Source organism: Kogia breviceps, chromosome 2 (genome assembly GCF_026419965.1).
Source record: "Kogia breviceps isolate mKogBre1 chromosome 2, mKogBre1 haplotype 1, whole genome shotgun sequence".
In the NCBI taxonomy this organism is placed as follows: Eukaryota; Metazoa; Chordata; class Mammalia; order Artiodactyla; family Physeteridae; genus Kogia; species Kogia breviceps.
The window spans coordinates 188,386,664-188,404,488 of NC_081311.1; the positions used below are offsets into that span (position 1 = coordinate 188,386,664).

General features: G+C 38.6%; 1 pseudogene; it reads right to left on the reverse strand.

The window, feature by feature from the left end:
• Positions 1 to 1,377: 1,377 nt before the first annotated feature.
• LOC131751741 (U2 spliceosomal RNA) lies at positions 1,378 to 1,543 on the reverse strand (annotated as a pseudogene).
• Between the last annotated feature and the right edge of the window lie 16,282 nt (positions 1,544 to 17,825).

The following is a 17,825-nucleotide window of genomic DNA, read 5'->3' on the forward strand; positions in this document are numbered from 1 at the left end:
AGTGTTTACTAAAAAGTCAGTCAAAAAAACAATGTGGCTGTTTTGATATACTACTTCTCTTTGTATTTAAGTGAATTTCAGTAAACTTTTGTGTGCCAAACCAGCTAGAGGCTATGGAACTGGCTGTGGAAATATGGAATATGGAGTAAGATGAGTCTTAAAGGTCATCTAGTCCAACCACCTACCAGATATTCAAATCTGTTCCACAACATCTCCGTAATTGATTATTGACCCTATATTTTAAGTATTTCCCCTGTAGGAAAGTCCCCTTCCTACCAAGGTATACTACTTACTTTTTAATTAAAATGATTTACTTGACCAAAAATTGGCCTCCATGTAGCTTGTTCCTAGTTCTTCTCTTTAGAGAGGTTATGTGACAAGCCTAATCCTTGTTTTAATGAAAATTCTTATTCCATCATGTTCTAATGAGTCTCTATTCACCAGAAGGAACATATCCCAATTTTTTCAACTGTTTGTCAGCTAATGTGGGTTCATGGACCTTGGCTGCTCTCTTTTGAACATGTTTCCATTTGTAGAAAGGCCTCTTGAAGTAGTATGTCCAGGTCTAAATGTATTCTCCTGAAAGCATCTGACTAACCTGGAGTATACTGGCACAGCTTCTGTAAAGTCTTCTGTAGAAAATATTCCATAAAATTGGGCAGTAAAGACCATTCTTGAAATTGTATTCACTGCAACAAAGCAGGAATTGTATAACTGTTGAAACTGACAAAAGTTATTATTTATAGACAATTTGATTGCATATCTAGAAAGTCCAAGAAAGTGAATAAAAAATTTTATTTTGTAATCTACTCCTGTGTTACAAAATAAATATTTAAAAATCAGTAGTTTTCCAAAGTACTATTAATAACTATATAGAATAAAATAATTGAAAAGTATTCCACTAACAATTGGCTCTCCACCTATAAAATACTCAGGAATTGTCTTTAAAAAGTTTGTAGAAGAAAATCTAGTATTTTACTGAGATAGAAAACTTAAGAAAATGTAGAATATGCTCTTGATGAGAGGACTGTATATTTTAAGGAAATAGTAATTGAATCTCTAATTTATAGGTTTAGTGAAAGCACAAATTCTTTTTTTAAAAAAGAAATTGATGAAATCATTAAAGATTACCTGGAGACAATAGGCTTGAATTATGTGAAAATGAAGCGTATTTGTTGGGTCTTTGCCTTATTAAATTATTCAATAGAGTATGAAGCTATAAAGATGAAAACAGCAAATACTGGTGAATTTGCAGGTAGGGCAAAGTTACAGATAATTCCTAGAAGAAATAGAAATGTCCAAAAAATGTGAAAGAATCTCAAGATCACTAGTAATTTTGCAAATTAAAACAATGAAATACTTTTTTTGGAAGGGTCTAACAAGCTAGCAAAGATTTTTTAAAATGAATAAAATTAATGCAAATACTACTACTAAATGGCATGTCTTTTTGATAAGCAGCTTTACAATAAGTATCAAAGATATTTAAAAAATTCTTCACTGTAGACCTTTACACTTGATCTTAGCCAAAAGGCCGAGAAGCGATACACTGTAGACCTTTAAATTCTACCTTCTAGACTCTACCTAAGAAAGTAATTATATTTAAAGATTTTTATAAAAGGATGCTCATTATGCATTACTTTAATAGCAAAACATTGGAAATAACCTAAGTGTCCAAAAGAGGAGAATAAATAAATAAAATATGATAGAGCCTTAAAACATAATAGTATTCCGAAACTGAAAATGTTGAGTGAAAAAGTAGTATATATTATATAGAGTAAAATCAAAACCATGTAAAAAGCATTAGAAAGAAATGCCCTGAAAGGAAAACAATTCCTCTCTCTTTGTGGTAAGATTTTGGATAATTTTTATTTACCCTTATATGCTATATGAATTTTAAAAAATCCTATAGTTACATGAAAGACTTCCATAATGAAAAAATTAAGTAATAAAAATAAATAAAGTGAAAGAAATTTATTTAAATGATCTGACATTATGTTTTCTTGGGACTTTGTTGATGTTTGATTTAGTCAAATGGCAATTAAGTCAAATGGCTAGTGAGAACTGGAATTTTTTTCTTACCAAATTAGCTTTAGTCTTTAATAGCTGTCATAACAGTTTTAAAATTTGATATATGAGTGAAAGGTGTTCAGAATTAGTAAATTTTTATATAAATGCTAGGATTGATGGTTTTATAATTACTCATGAATCATTTCTAAGGGTGTGGATGGATGTCTTGTGTAATGGGACAGGCTGGGCTCAGAGAGTTCTGCTTTAGGAACTGACGTGTATAGTGGGGTAGATGGGGTATTGGGTCCTATAAGAAGGGTGGAGAAGTGGTGAGTGGGGTTGAAGGAAAATTCCAACAGCGTGCTCTGGGGAGTCCAAATGGCAAGAGGAAAAAAGTGTCCGAAGACCACGGCGGTAGATGACAGGGATTAATCCAAGCAAGAAACTTGCTTGGGGATCCAGGCTGAAGGATGGCATAGCAGGGCGTGGGTGGCATGTAGAAGAGCTACGGCCACTGCCACTGTGACTCCCTGATGGCACTTTAGGCCTTTTTCTTGAACTACCAAAATCAAGACTGAGCCCTTTTCCTAGAGCAGGGATCCTGAGACCCCTCAGCGTCACCTGGGAGTGCTTGCTTAAAATGCAGGTCTACAGGCCCAACCCTAGACCCGCTGGGACTCTCTTGTGGTAGATTTGGTAAATCACATTGTAAGAAGCTCCCTAGATTATTCTTAAGCATACTAAAGTCTTACGACAATTGTTCTAGAACAGTAGCAGAAATTTAAAAAAACAATAGAAATAAAATGGAAGCCACATACACCATTCCAAATTTTCTAGTAGCCACATTAAAAAAGTAAAGAAAAAAAATTAATTTTCATGTTTTCTTTAACACAGTAGTCCCAGGATATTATCATTTCCACATGCAAATAAATATAAAAATTGCTAATGAGATATTTTACATAGTTTTTCTCACACTGTCTTTAAAGTTCAGTGTGCATTTTACATTGAGAGCCTGTCGCAATTCAGACACTAATTTTTCATTGGAAATACTTGGTCTGTATTTAGATTTCATCAAACTGACAGTTGAAAAGGTAGATTTGCATGTCCAGGTGGTTCCAAACATACTGAGACACACTTGGGTATCAGTCAGTCATCTGTAGAGCAGCCTCCAGTGACCCTCCAGTTCAATGGGAGTAGAAGGCAAGTCCCCACGTGGGTCACCCATGAGGTCTGATGTGCTCCTGTCTTTGGCTCCGCTCTGATTTCACCTGCTAGTACTCCCTTGCTCCACCACTCTGCCCTGCCCCAATCACACTGGCCTTTTTGGTTTGATAAACACTCCAGGCGCATTCTTGCCTTATGACCCTGGTCCCAGCTGTCCCTGTGACTGAAAGTGCTTCCCCTTAGATATCCACACAGCTAATTCCCTCATCTTCTACACCAGCTAGTAAACCTCATGCCTCCAGCCTCCAGCGTGAGTTGACACTGTGCGAATGGAGTCAATCTTTGGCTTTTCCCACATTTGTTGGCAAAGGTTTAAAAACGGAGATGAACTGCATTAGCACATCTGCTTTCCAGAGAACGGAGAGTTGGCACCAAGTGCCTTCCTTCCATCCTCCTCAAATAGATGACGACACATCATGTCCTTTTTCTGGACATAAAATCGTGCCTTGCTAGAATATGGTGTGCAGGGTTGACATGTGGCTTCTTTATCTGTCAGAAACTTCAGTTTAAGTCAGTGACAGAGGATGGGAAAGGTCAGATTAGAACTCAGGGATTTTGACTGCATTATCATTACTCGACCATGTGTGGAGGTACCCAAATGCCTTACCCTCTAAGACATAATAGAAAAATGTCACTTACATGAAATCTTATGTCTCACTTTTCAAGCAGGCATACACTCTGCTGTTATAAATTATTTAAGCAGCTGCTCAGAAATTCTACTTTTGCAGCATTTGCTGAGAATTCACTTTGACCTTGAACTTGATATGTAGCTATTGTCAGAGTGATTTCCCAGGTGACTGGAAGCATCTGGTGTTGCCATGAGCCCAGACTCAGGAGTGGATTTGACAGTCGGCCTTCTCATCTTTTTGACATCTGAGTACCACACAGTGGCAGAGCAGTCATGTGGAAAGGAAGGAGGAGATGAGAAGTTTTTGACGGGCACAGCATCCGTGAAATGCTGATAAGCTTATGAGAGGGATGTTTAAGAATGCCCTGGGTCAACTCAGTGCCCTGGGAAGTGATGAGCCACCTCCCTGTTCAGCCAGATGTGAGATGAGCTTGGCTTGGCCAGCTTTGTGTGCATGAAGAGACTTTCTTGGAGACAGATATGAGAAAGAACAGCCACCGTCTGATAGACTGCCACTGGCCTGTGGTGAGTTTCCAATGAGAATAAGAATTTCAAGGCTTCCCTGAAACTGGCATATGTGCAAGAAATTTGAACTGATATAATGGACAGGGCAGAGATCCTGAGTCCTAAGGACCTAACTCCTACTCTGCCACTATCTAATTATGAAATCTTACTCATAAAATAAAGGCAGGTAAAATAAATGAATGATATGAGTTGAACAACTAGTCAGCTCCAGCCATCAATTGCCATGAAGAAATGCACCTCTACTGTTTCTAGTTCTTTAGAATTTCCAGAAGAAGTTGGAATCCAGATATCATGAGAGATCTTTACACTTTTAAAGATGGGCAGCTAATTCAACCTTTCAAATATATTGTACAGACCCAACAAAACATGTTAGAGGGAATGGATACATTCTCTTGGTTTCCAATGTGTGTGGCTTCCAGGAGACAGAGTCCTTCTTTGAATGAGAAAATAAGGACCAGAAAAGTAATATAGCTTTCCAAGATCAACTTGCTCTAGTCAACATTTACTGAGGGCCAAGTTTAAGCCTCTAGCAGGATATCCTGTAAGCATCTAGCTTTATGTACTTTCAGCTGCAAGAACAAATTATTCCTCTTTTCTGAGCCTATATCTTTATCTGTAAAGGGAACATAAGGACAGTTATCTCCATGGGTCATTGTGAAGATTGAATGAATTTATAATGATAAATACTCAAGTGCTTTGAAGTTAGTAAGTTTTCAATACATGTTAGTTGAGTAACATCAGGTTTTAAAATTAAAGATTGCTGGTTGAATATTCTATCTGCTATCTAGCATTAGACAAGTAGGGAGAGGGCTTCAGAGGGGAGGAGAGAGGGAGGATGGAGAGGCATATGACTGCAGGAGAATGAACCTATCTGCAGGGTTTGAGTCTAGCCTTGCCCTGGGTACATGTATATCTGCAGACAGTTCCTCTCTGCTGAGCCCCAGTATTTTTAGTTTCATTAAAATCCCTTTTGGAATTTACGGATCAATTGGGAACAGTTAGCATCTTTACCATATTGAATCTTTATTATGACATTTATTCTGATCTACTTCTAAGTACTTCAAGAATGTTTTGTAGTTATGTCCATGAAAGTCTTCCACTTATTTAATTACATTATTGTTTCACTATCATTTAGCTCTAAATATTTTGTAATTCCTATTGTTCTCACCTCATTCATTTATTCAATGAATAGTTATTTACTTCTTACCATGTGCCAAGCCCCATTCAAAGCACTGGACAATAGCTAGTGAACAAAAGAGATAGAAATCCTTACCTTTATGGAATGTATATTCTAGTTGGGAAGACAGCAAAGAAACACAATACGTAAGCAAAATGTAAAGCATGTGAGAAGAGATAAGGGCTTTGGAGAAAAATAAAGGGGCACAGAATGCCAGGTGAGGGCAGTGAGAGTTCAGTTTAAATTCATTTAAAAACAGAGCAGGTAGGAAAGAAGTCACTGTAAAGGTGGCCCGAGGAAAAGGAGGGAGAAAAACCTTTGGGAAAAGTTTCAGTCATGTGAATGGAAAGAACAAAGGCACTGATGGAACTGTATTCTTGTTATGTTTGAGGGCATCACGTGATTTGGATAGTATGCGAAATAGATGTAACACAAAGTGTCAGGAAGGTAGCGGGGAGCTAGGTCATGAGGGCTCTGTAGGCTCCTGGGTGGACTTTGGCTTATATTTCCAAATAATAAACTTTTAAGATCCATTCACATTTATTGTTATTGTTTATATATTTGGATTTGTTTCTATTTTTATTCTCTATTTGCAATTCTTTTTTCTTAACTGCTATTTTCCCCTCTACCACTGTCATCAGATTGTTCAATAAACTTGCCTTAAGGTAACACAGATTCTGGAGAGCACAGCCTCTGAAAGCACACACTCTGGGTTTGAGTTCTGACTCTACCACTTCCTAGCAATGTGACCTTGGGTCAGTTACCTAATTTCTCTGTGCCCTAGACTCAGATCTGTTGGAAATTTCAGCTGGCAGCTGTTGTCTCATGGGGGTGGTTGTGAGGATAGCTTCAAGCACTTCGAACAGTGGCAGCATATAGGAAATACTCTACATGTGTTTGTTACTCTTTTTGCTAGTTTGGAATCAAGCTTTTGACTGTATTTCTATTCTTCTAACATTTAGCATTAATTTTTCAACATATTTTTTAATAAAGTGAAAAGTTATGCAGTATTTTTCTCCCTCTCTTGACCACTACAAAAACCAAAAGTCTTTAACTTTCACTTAAACATTTCTTATTTGTTATAGTTATTTTGAATTTGGTTTTGAAAAACATTCTTTGTTTTTTGCAATCATAAGATTATTAAATTTAACAATATGCTTTAACTTTTTCTGTAATTACCCTGTCTTTTTATGGGGGGGTTAATCTTCCTTCTTACTTGCATTTTTTAAACCAATTCTTTTAATGCAGGTCTATGAATATATAAACTATGTTCGTATAAATATCAATAGATATGCTTTTATTTTATCCTCACTTGTGAATGAGGGTTTAGCTGGGTACAAAATTCTATAATATGTATAAGTCTTCTTGAAAATTCCCAGCCATAATTGTATGTCACTGAATTTTTTTTTCAAAACACCATCTATCAACTATAAGATCATGGAACAGTTCTGAATGCTACAGCAGAGAGATGCAGGTGTAATGATTTCAACACCCTGGATATTTTCTTTCTCCTATTTGCTTCCATTTTCTCTCTATGCAGGTTGTTGTCAGTGGAACCAGACAGTGTAAACATCATGGCTTGAATAACCCCATCAGCTATGAAGAAGTGTGGCCAGTATTTGTTCTCTGTGTTGATTCAACGTTTACATCCCAGTAAAACTGCCCCTATGAAGCATTTGTGTGGACTCTCTAAATAAAGAGAAATTCATTTGTTCAGCAAAAAGTTAGCATTTTGAATACATTGTTTGGTTGCCTTTTGGCCTCTACTGCTAATAAGTATGCTGTAAATTTAATTCTCATTTCTCTACAAGTAATTTTTCTATTTCCTCTGGTAATTTTTAGATGGTCTTTCTAATCTTTGATTTTTCAGTATTTCATTAGGATATGAACTTATCACTATTAACCCTGCTCATTATTCATAGTGAAGCTATGATCTGTTCACAAGCCTGTTGTGAAGACTGGGTAAAATGGCCTGGGCCCTGATTACCACTTCACCTTCATCTCCATGTCACTTTTTCCTCACTCACCACGTTCTCCCCATACAGACTGTTCTCAGATGTATGAAGGTCCTTCTCATCCCAGGGTCTTTACACATCTTGTTGCTTTTGGCCTGAAAACTCCATCCACATCTTCATCTGCAAATTCCTGCCTATCTTCCTGGTGCCAGGTTAAGTACCGTGCCTTAGAGATACCTGTTCCCATCCTCCTGCCCAGCTTAGGAGACCACAGCACGTTCCCGCACAAAACGCCATATGTTTCCTTTGGAACGCTTATCAAAATGGCGATAAAAATGATTTCTTCTATCTGCGTCTCCCCTTCTATTTTAAGCTCCATGAAGGCAGGGCCAGGGCTTGTCTCCTTCATCATTGCATTCCTGGTACTTGGCTGCGCCGGTCCTGTTTTTTCAAGAAGTAAAGGCCAAGGCAGGATGAGATGTACAATAGCTTTATTAGGGGAAATTCTTGTGAAGAATAAAGGGGAGGGGGGGGACAGAAATCTGCAGGGAAATTCAAGGAGAGGGGAAAGGAAGTGTGGGCTAGGAAGAGCATTAGACTGCTGCACAATTGTGAGAAAATTTTGGCCAGGCCAATGGAAGTCCCCGGGCAAAAGTTTCTCCTTCGAGAAATTCTGTGTTGAGCAGAAGAACCCAGCACAAATTGCCCCGCCGGGCTCAGCGCTGACTGGGGCCGCCCCGGGAAGTGGGGCTTGGGCAGGTTTGCTGCAGCACCTCTAGGGTGTGGAGGCTCAGCTGGGGAAGCAGGAGGACAATGCTCCCCACAACAGGTTCTCCTACGGGAGGTCAGTGCTCATCCTTCCGTGGCCACCAGGCCAATGAGGTACTTGGAGCGAATTGAATGGTGGCCCCCAAAGGTGCATCTGTATCTCAATACCTGGACCCTGTAAATGTGTCGTTATTTGGAAAAAGGGTTCTTGCTCATATAATAAATTAGGAATCTTGAGATGAGATTAGTAGACCCAGGAGGCTAGTGGCTGCTGTATTGGATGGTGGACAGTGCAGATATAACTTATCCATCATCCTGGAAGTTTCTTTGAACAATGCTGTTCTAGAGTAGTTTATTTATGTTAGGCAATATGGTATGTGTGTACGTGTATGTGTGTGTTTGTGTATGTCCGTACTCACAGGCAAATCAATACAACCATATGGAAAGACTGCTTGAAAAATGCAAAAGGATCTCTCTTAGCAACAGCTCTCAGTGCTGGTCAGGCTGGCCTCTATCGCAGGCAGTTCTTTTTTCCTGACCTGTACAACTTTCTTCCACTCCTCCCCCGCCATCCTTTCTCAACTTAGGCTGTATGTGTGTGTTTGCATGCTTGTATTTTTAAACTCTCCCTCCTCTCTAAGACTTATTGTCACAAAGAGCCACTGTGACTGACGGAGACCGTCTCATTTGATCTCCCAGGTGAGTCAGGCTGGAAAAACCCTGAAAACAATCTGTGAGCGTCGATAATCTTCCTTATGATCATGTGATGATGATCTCAGGATCATCCACCCTTATGTTCAGCTCTGTGAAGATTACAGAGTCAGCGGAATGCTATGTCTTTCAAGGAGGCCATTACCCATAAGTTCTATTCTTAAGAGGAAAACCGTTCTAGAAATAGCAAAAAAGTGTGACCTGTTTAGCCGCTCTTCTGTTTTATGAAGCCAATTTGCCAGAAATAAGTCTGGTTTTTTAATGTTTCTCCTATTTTGTAGATGAAGAGAAATCTGTGGCTTTGCTGAACTTTGTTTACTATGAATTTTTAATGAAATGGGACTTAAAAAATGTCCAGTTTCACTTAAAGTCTTGCGTAGCATGATGCCTCTACTTTGGCCTCATTAATTCTAATAGCATTAAACAGACTACAATGTCTGCATCAGGACCCCTTACTTTCCGTTGACTCGTGTTGCACAGTATTACAAAGTTTTTCTTTAGGACCAGCTTCTACCTTTAGAAGCACTGGAAGGTAGTGTCACCTGGACAGTTTACTTCTGCTACCAGTTCCTGGAGGTAATTGCTTCCCTAGCCTTTGTGATGCCAATCTTTTGCTTATTAGCACTTTCTTTAATGAAGGATGGAGGCTGTATCGGTTATCTATAAATGTGCAGATGTGGGAAGGTTAAAACAAGGAGAATTGATTGAAACAGATTCCTAGAGGTCCTCCTCACTTCACAGACCCAGCTGATTAACTCAAGTGCTAATATAAAACTGGAGAGTTATTATCTGGAAAGGATGAACCAAAGGGGCTCTGAACTGGGCACACCAAGTTGAGAGTATGAATGCCACCCTGAAAACAGAGGATTAAGTGAGCATCTACTCACTGAATGGTGATGACACCAGAACTTTCTTTTTTTTGAAAAACATGTTTATAACCTTTAGCTAAATTTTCTCTGGTTTCTGGGACACTGACCAGCCCAACCAGAAAGATCTATAGATATTGTCAGTTGATGGTTCCTCTAAATGGAAAGGCAATTTTGCTCTCTTTTAGTCTCTGTCTCTCTGTCTCTCTGTCTCTGTCTCTCTGTCTCTGTCTCTGTCTCTCTCTCTCTCTCACACACACACACACACACACACACACACACACACTGAGTTTAATGCCAGCTTGCTAGTACCTCACTTTGAATATGAATGGATAGTAAATAGTTAACAATCAAGAAAATTATCTACCTTGAAAGACAAAGGCCAGAACAAGCAAATAGAATGAAAGTGCTCATAGGAAACAGAGGCAACATAGGGAGAAAAGAAAATTTAAAGAAAATTTAGGCAAATAACCATAATGAATATTCCTGGAAAAGTATGTGAAGAATAGTATTCATGACACAAAAAGAGAATGTATATAAAAAGAGAACATTTAGAACAATAAAGAATCTTTGAAAATTAAAAATAATATAGCAGAAATGTATGGGTCATAGTCTCTGCAGATTAGTTAATAGTAACAAAAGGAAAGATTTCTACTCGTACCCTCAATAAATTGACCATATAGAATTAAAAAGTCATCGTCTTAAAAAGGAAATGAAAATGAAATTAAAACTATTACAAATGAATGGCAAGTCTGTGGGATTGACTATAACAATCCTCAGAGGAAAATTTATATCTTAAATGCATAATGCATTTACCACATCTATTTGATTTTTCCTCCTCAGCTCACAGATAAACTACATTTCCCAGCTTCCCCTGCAGTTAGGTGGGACCACGTGACTGAGTTCTGGCCAATGGAATATGGGAAGAAGTAGATATGCTTCTTCCAAGCCTGGCCTCTGAAACAGCCTGTTCTCCAAACCCTCCATGCTCATTCTTTTAATCTCTCTCTTTTTTTTTTTTTTTTCTCATTGGCTTCCCAAATGGAGGGATTCAGTCAAGGTATATAACAATGTCAGCAAATAAATATTAACTGTGCTTCTGCTACTGCTGACAGAGGGACGTCATTTATCCCTCATCATTTAGTGCTTTCAAATTCAGGCTGATGGGATATTGAGTAGTTTAGCAAAAAGTGAACAATGTATTTGAAATTCTTAACTTCGTGGTGCAGTGGCTTGCAAAGTTTCCTTTACTACAAGCTGAAAACCTCTGTGTGTCTTTTTTTGGAGAGGCTGAATCAATTCATTCATGTATTCATTTTGCATTTATTTATATATTCAGCAAATTCTTTTTAAAATTATTTATTTATTTTTGGCTCCTTTGGGTCTTTGTCACTGAGTACAGCCTTTCTCTAGTTGCAGTGAGCGGTGGCTACTCTTCTCGCAGGCTTCTCATTGCAGTGGCTTCTCTTGTTGCGAAACATGGGCTCTAGGCATGTGGGCTTCAGTAGTTGTGGCTCACGAGTTCTAGAGTGAAGGCTCAGTAGTTGTGGTGCACGGGCTTAGTTGCTCCGTGGCATGTGGGATCTTACTGGACCAGGGCTCAAACCCGCCCATATCCCCTGCATTGGCAGGTGGATTCTCAACCACTGCACCACCAGGGAAGTCGTCAGCAAGTTCTTATTAAGCATCTATCTATCTAATATGCTATACTGGATACAGGAGACAGGCAGGTTTTATGCCTTAAAAAGTGAGACAATCAAATAAATACATGAAATAATCAAAACATAAATTGTAAGATGTATTATGATTAGTATTAGGAAGAAGTCACCCAGGAGAATTTTCTTTAAGGAAGATGATCAAGGGAGGTTTCTTAGAGCATAAAGAATGAGAACATAGGAGCCCTGCAAAAAACTCAGCCAAATATTAAAATGCCTTACATATCACATGGAGGAGTTTGGCTTGCTTTGTTTTTTGCCATCAGAAGAATGTGATTTTATTATTTTTAATTTTTAAAAATTAAATGGAAGATTCTTTAAATTCTATAGTGCTTTACAATTTTCAAAATTTCACACACATGATTTCATATAAATCCATAATAATCCTCCCCCACCCCCTGCAACCCTTATATTTTGGCTTTTATTTTAAATCTTTAAATTTTAAAAAGATCTATTGGCTTTGGGTGAAGAATGGATTAGAGCAGTTATTAATTAACTGGTATTAAATGTAAAAGAGAGGATGATTTATGAAAAAATATTTTTGTAATCCATTAATACGTAATGTCAAATAAGGAATTTCTCCTACCAGAGACATTTGAGTAGTTTTCAGTCCCAAAGTTGACAGCAATGATCTTGCTGTGGCCTGCCTGGAAGGGTCCTGCTTTCTGGGAGACTACTTTGCTCATGGTAGAAAAAAGACTTTTATTTTCAAGAATATTATTTACTGTGTCTGATTATTTTAAGTGGAAAGACATCTTTGGATTTATCTGAGGATGAAATGTCTCACTGAAGTTTGTGATTTTTGTGGTGATGGGAAAGTTTTACTCTATAAAGGGGAATAAATGGACTATTACATTTTGTTCTCTTATTAGTTTATACTAGAGAATGTTCAAAATAAACTGTGTTATTTTGACTAGTGTCACTGTATTAGAACAAAGAGTATTCTTTGTTCCTTCTACTATTAGGGCGTGTTTGGTAAAAGAATGAATGAATAGTAATTTTCTCTGAATGTATTTTAAAAATAAATGGAAGGTAGTCTGCCAATAGGAAAAGAACTATGAATGCCTGCTCATTTAGTTCTTCATAAATTGACTCGTGTCCTAAAAAGTGGGCCCTGTGGTTGGTTCTTCCACAGGCATGAATAATGCAAATGTTGGGACTCTTTGACTCCGGATGAAATCTCTGTGAAGTCACTGGCATGTGGTTTTATGCAGTCTGGCTGGGTTTGAAGGTCTTGAAAGAGAGTTCCCATGAGCACTTCCATTTCCCAACTCCACTGCCATTAAGGTAGACTGATGCAGACCTCCTATTCACAGCAACAGTTCACATGCCAGCCCAAGGAAATGGGTTCACAGGGCAGAAGAGTCATTTGACTATGGGGCTGTTACCTACAACGGTGTAAAGGGGCCCAGTGTTCTTTCTGAGTTTGCCAGGATTACAACTCAATGAAAATGTGGTTCAATTTTGATTCACTTCTGGTCTAATTTTTATAAGAGATTTATATTAGACTTGGTTCAATGAATGTAGAAATGTATAGGTCAAAGTCAATAAGCAATCAAAATATACGGTTATTACGTGTGATTTTGCTAAAAATTATTTTCCATCAAATATTTAACAGCTTACTCTTGTTTTTGTTCAAGGCAAATTCTTGGTCTCTTTCTAGATAGCCATTCATCTGTGTGAGGTTGTGTCCAGCCCTAGGTTTTTGTGATTGAAGCAGGAAAACTGGTTACTCTTGTTCAGAGATGTGGCCCTCATCTGTGATTTTTTTCAGTGTTTTGTTATGTAGAGAATAGCAATGTATTGGAAGCTGGGCTTTCAAAAGTATCAGAAGAATTAAAGGATCCCAGTAAAAAAATTTTTTTCGTCAAAGTCTCTGCGTTTATGTTACCGTTACCATTTTTTCCTATTTATTTTGAACTAAATAGTCAATCAAATTATTTTTGTAGTTTTGTAGTTGACATTTTGGGTCCTCTATTCTTCCTTTTTTAGTATTTTTTTTGGTCAGGAAAGTATTAGCCTGGGTTTTTAGTCTTGCTTCTTTTATGTAACTCAGGTGAAATTAATTTAAAAGGCAATGGTTTGGAGATATTGGCTGGTGATGAAGTGACACAGAAATGGGAATCTGGCTGGGTTATTATTTAGTTTTTCTTCAGGTTTTTAAAAAAAATAAATGCAGAGAGTAAGTACTGAACCACATGTAGCTATAATTGTAAATGCAACTAGTTCGCAGAGAGTTTGTTTTTTTAACATCTTTACTGGAGTATAACTGCTTCACAATGGTGTGTTAGTTTCTGCTTTATAACAAAGTGAATCGGTTATACATATACATATATCCCCATATCTCCTCCCTCTTGCGTCTCCCTCCCACCCTCCCTATCTTTTTTTGGTTTGTTTTTTGGGTTCTTTTTTTAGCGTATTATTTTCTAACCATCGAGAATAGCTCTGCTATGCTTCGTCATTGGAAAGGCACTTTCATGTTTTTCTATCATTCCTTTTCCTATATGTTTATAGGTTTTCCATGAAAGGATTAAGAAATTAAGGATAGTGTCGCCCCTCAAGAAAGGATGACCAATGACCTTTCTTTTCTTTTTTTTTTTTTTTTTTTGTGGTACGCGGGCGTCTCACTGTTGTGGCCTCTCCTGTTGCGGAGCAGAGGCTCCAGATGCGCAGGCTCAGCGGCCATGGCTCACGGGCCCAGCCGCTCCGCGGCATGTGGGATCTTCCCGGACCGGGGCACGAACCCGCGTCCCCTGCATCGGCAGGCGGACTCTCAACCACTGCGCCACCAGGGAAACCCCAGTGACCTTTTTGATCCTATCTCAGATTTGTTGGAAACTTTGTCATTCACAGGTTGTGCAAGTATCCTTGCTATCTAATTCCAGACCATTTTCATCTCTCTAAAGAGAAACCATTTACCCACTCCCCACGCCCGCCTCCCTCCCTGCCTTTGGCAGTCATTAATCTACTTTTTGTTTCTGTTTTTTTCATATTCTCGACATCTCATATAAATGGAATAGTAAAACATGTGGCCTTTTGTGTCACTTAGCAGAGTGTTTTCAAGATTCATTCATACTGTAGCATGTATGGTGAATTTTATGGCATGCAAATTCTATCTCAATAAAAAAATGTACAGAAAAGCCAACAGACTCAGTTATATTTTAACTAAATTTAAAAAAATCTTGCCATTCAGACAGGAGAGCAACAACTGCATGAAAACATTTACTTAAAATTAATTTATAAACTTACAGTGTTTGGTTTCTAGGTTACCTCTAACTTCATAATTTGCCTTTTCCCCTAAATATAAAAACTGGATTTGAAGTAACTCTTTTTCTACCGCATCAACCATGCAGTATCTTTTCTTCGATTACATGCTGTTTGTCTATGCTCCAATGGAAAACTAGGTCATTAAAACCATCCTGAAGCAGAATAAGTTGTAGACAAACATGTCTATTCAGAGTTGAGTGCTGGGGTTTCTATCTTTCATACAAAGTGTGTGATGTTTACTTTCGTGGCTCAGTTTCTTCTTCCATAAAATGGGCACAAGAATAATTCCTACCAGAGCGGGGCTGTGAGGTGTAACTGAGTGCTCAGAATAGTGCAGGGCACATGGTGAATTTTCAAATGAAGGAAGTGATTATTACTCTTATTGGCCCTGACATTTATATAATTGAGAGTCTCTAGTTGTATGTGTTATTGCTGCTGTTGTTGTTGTTGTTTTGGCCACACTGCACGGCAAGTGGGATCTTAGTTCCCCAACCAGGGATCGAACCCATGCCTCCTGCAGTGGAAGCGCAGAGTGCTAAAGACTGGACCCCCAGGGAATTCCCAGTTGTATGCATTTATGGAACAAGAAGAATTGCACTAATGAGTGTAAACAGTCAACAAAAAGGGAAAGGTCTCTATTGATTCCTGGCCATATACATTAGAATTCTGTGTATATGGCTAATGAGGTTCAATTTGGACTGTTTATTCTCAGTGAGCACTGTGTCCATATGATCCATCAAGAGAGCAATGGAAATATGGACATTGAACAGGCTCAATGAAAAGAAACAAAATTTAATGCAGCTTTATTTTTCTACTAAGTATTATTTGTGTTAAAGTGTCAGTAAAGAAGTTGGGAAGAATTTGACATTCAAGTTAATGTCATTAATAAACAAAATTATTGGGCTTCCCTGGTGGCACAGTGGTTGAGAGTCCACCTGCCGATGCAGGGGACACGGGTTCGTGCCCCGGTCCGGGAAGATCCCACATGCCGCGGAACGGCTGGGCCCGTGAGCAATGGCCGCTGAGCCTGCGCGTCTGGAGCCTGTGCTCCGCAACGGGAGAGGCCACAACAGTGAGAGGCCTGTGTACAGCAAAAACAAAAACAAAAAAACAGAATTATTAAAATGTATAGAAGCAGGAGCACCTATACAGAGAATTCTACATAAAGAACCATAAAATTCTAAATTCTTCTTCAGTTTGGAAGATGGATTGTTTTTATATAATACTGAAATTATGAAAGCAATCACAAGAAAGTTTTAATTATTTGCAGATTTTTCCAGAATTTATTACCTGATAATTTAAACTACTGATTTTTAAAAGGAGTTTATTGCATGCAATAGTTGTGCAGTATTTCACTTATTTAATAAAGGTACTGAATGTTGAAGGACAAGTTAATACTACTATGACATCAAATATATTCTTTGCGAAAAAATAGTTAATATCTGTAGATGAAGTTATATATATTTTTATAGCAGTTTAATGGTAAAAAAAATACCTGAACAGGGTGTTTTTCATTTACAAAGTGATTTTATATGACATACATTGATCTCTTCAAGACCATGAGTGTTGACATTAATTTACAAAAATTTTATTTAGGGCCTACTATGAGCCAGATATTGTTTGAGGTTCTCAAGGTAGATTAAACAAAAGAGATGAATATTCCTTGCTGCTGTGGTCTTAATGTTTATGTGCCCCCAAATTTTATATGTTGAAATCTTTAACCCCAAGATGATAATATTAGGAGGTGAGGCCATTGGAAGATGATTAGCTCATTAGGGTGAAGCCCTCATGATTAGAGTTAGTGCCCTTGTAAAAAGACCCCAGAGTACCTTCCACAATGTAAGGACACAGCAAGAAGGCATTGTCTATGAGGAAGCAGGTTCTCACCAGACACCAAATCAGTTGGCGCCATGGTCTCTTGACTTCCCAGCCTCTGGAACTGGGAGAAAGAAATGTTTGTTGTTTATAAGGCTTCAGTTTATTGTTTTTTTTTTAAATTTCTTTAAAAATAAATTTATTTATTTTATTTATTTTTGGCTGCTTTGGTTCTTCGTTGCAGTGTGCTGCTTTCTCTAGTTGTGGCGAGCGACGGCTACTCATCGTTGCGGTGCACAGACTTCTCATTGCGGTGGCTTCTCCTGTTGTGGAGCACAGGCTCTAGGCATGCGTGGGCTTCAGTAGCTGCAGCACACAGGCTCAGTAGTTGTGGAGCAAGGTCTCAGTTGCTCCACGGCATGTGGGATCTTCCCAGACGAGGGCTCGTACCCCTGCACTGGCAGGCGGATTCTTAACCACTGCCCCACCAGGGAAGCCCTATCGTGTTTTTGTTAGAGTGGCCTGAATGGACTAACAATACTGACCTTCATGGAGCATAACATATAAACAAATGCACATATAAATAAATAACCTAGCAATAAATAACTGATTTATTGTGTAATTCCAGGTAGTGATAAATACTAGGGGAAACAAAAAGCAGGATAGGAAGTAGGGAATGATCAGAAGGAAGGGGAGAAAGGCTGCTTTGGATTTCAGCCGTGGAGTTCGGAGAAGTCCCCATTGGGGAAGTAATATGTGAACAGGGAACTGAATGAAGCAAGGGAGCAGGACGTGCAACTACCTAGGGGAAGACCTTTCCAGGCAAATGGAACAGTAAGTGCATAGCCTTGAGTTAGCAGTGAGTTTGCCACGTGTAAGGACCAGTGTGGCTACAGCAGAGTGAACCTGGGGGAAATGCCAGAAGGGGAGGACACAGGGTGAGTCAGGGGCCCCATCACCTTGGCCTTGCAGACAGTGTGATGGCAAGGCTTCTAGTTCTATTCTAAGGATACATGCATCGACTGCAGGCTTGTGGCAGGAGTGGCAAGATCTGAGTACATGTCTAGGTACTAATGCTCTTTTTTTTTCTTTTTAACAAATAAGGGAACGAAACCCACGGGGGTACAATGGCCTGCTCGTTCCAAGAGTGTAGGAGCCAAGGGAGGG